The sequence below is a fragment of the Hyla sarda genome, unplaced genomic scaffold (genome assembly GCF_029499605.1).
Source record: "Hyla sarda isolate aHylSar1 unplaced genomic scaffold, aHylSar1.hap1 scaffold_3060, whole genome shotgun sequence".
NCBI lineage: Eukaryota > Metazoa > Chordata > Amphibia > Anura > Hylidae > Hyla > Hyla sarda.
The window spans coordinates 23,119-24,772 of NW_026609782.1; positions in this window are offsets into that span (position 1 = coordinate 23,119).

Sequence of the window (1,654 nt, forward strand, 5' to 3'; positions counted from 1 at the left end):
AGCATTATATTCAGGGTACAGTGTGTGGCAGCATTATATTCAGGGTACAGTGTGTGGCAGGATTATATTCAGGGTACAGTGTGGGGCAGTATTATATTCAGGGTACAGTGTGGGGCAGTATTATATTCAGGGGTACAGTGTGTGGAAGCATTATATTCAGGGTACAGTGTGTGGCAGTGTTATAGTCAGGGTACAGTGTGTGGCAGCATTATAGTCAGGGTACAGTGTGTGGCAGCATAATATTCAGGGTACAGTGTGTGGCAGTATAATATTCAAGGTACAGTGTGAGGCAGCATTATATTCAGGGTACAGTGTGTGGCAGCATTATATTCAGGGTACAGTGTGTGGCAGTATTATATTCAGGGGGTACAATGTGTGGCAGGATTATATTCAGGGTACAGTGTGGGGCAGTATTATATTCAGGGGTACAGTGTGTGGAAGCATTATATTCAGGGTACAGTGTGGCAGTATTATATTCAGGGTACAGTGTGTGGCAGAATTATAGTCAGGGTACAGTGTGTGGCAGCATTATAGTCAGGGTACAGTGTGTGGCAGCATTATATTCAGGGTACAGTGTGTGGCAGTATTATATTCAAGGTACAGTGTGAGGCAGCATTATATTCAGGGTACAGTGTGTGGCAGTATTATATTCAAGGTACAGTGTGAGGCAGCATTATCTTCAGGGTACAGTGTGGGGCAGTATATTATTTAGAGTACACTTTCTGGCAAGGTTATAATGATTACTGTCTTCATGCAGAGGATGAGGATCTGCTGACAGTGAGGAGCCAATGATGCCTGGATGTCAGACTCTGCAGAGAAGATGGAGCTGGAGGAAGACCTGGTCTCTGGACCAGATGAAGAAGAAAAGATAACAGAGAAGATATCACTCAAGTCAGAAGACGTCACTCAGGTCACTATCATTGTGTATTCTCCTGACTGTCCCATCAGAGCTGTAGTCACTTGTAAGTTCTGCAGTGATGATGGGTAAAACTGTGTCCAATCTGTGGCTCTTCAGCTGTTACAAAACTACAACTCCCATTGCCAGAGGCTCTCCAGAATGATGGGAGTTTTAGCTTTCCATCAGCTGGAGAACCATTTTAACCAAGGTGATCGGTGGGGGTCTCAGCAGTCAAACCCCCACCAAAAAAATGGCCCGGGGGGGGGGGGGGGGGGTCTGGACAGCGGGTATGGGTAGGGAACACTGCTGCACCTAATGTGGGGGGAACACTGCCTACCTAATGTGGGGGGAAGACTGCCTACCTAATGTGGGGGATCTCTGCTGCACCTAATGTAGGGGGAACACTGCTGCACCTAATGTGCGTCATATTGACGTTCGCTCACGTTGCGCTCCCAGAATTCAAGGGTCGGCGTTACTATGGAGGCGGGGCCTCCATGTCCATTTTGCTTGGGGCCCCCAAATTCCTTCAAACGGCCCTGATAGTCCCCCACATTAGGTGCAGTATAGTTCCCCACATTAGGTGCAGTATAGTTCCCCACATTAGGTGCAGTATAGTCCCACACATTGGTGCAGTATAGCTCTCCACATTAGGTGCAGTATAGCTCTCCACATTAGGTGCAGTATAGTTCTCCACATTAGGTGCAGTATAGTTCTCCACATTAGGTGCAGTATAGTTCTCCACATAAGGTGCAGTAT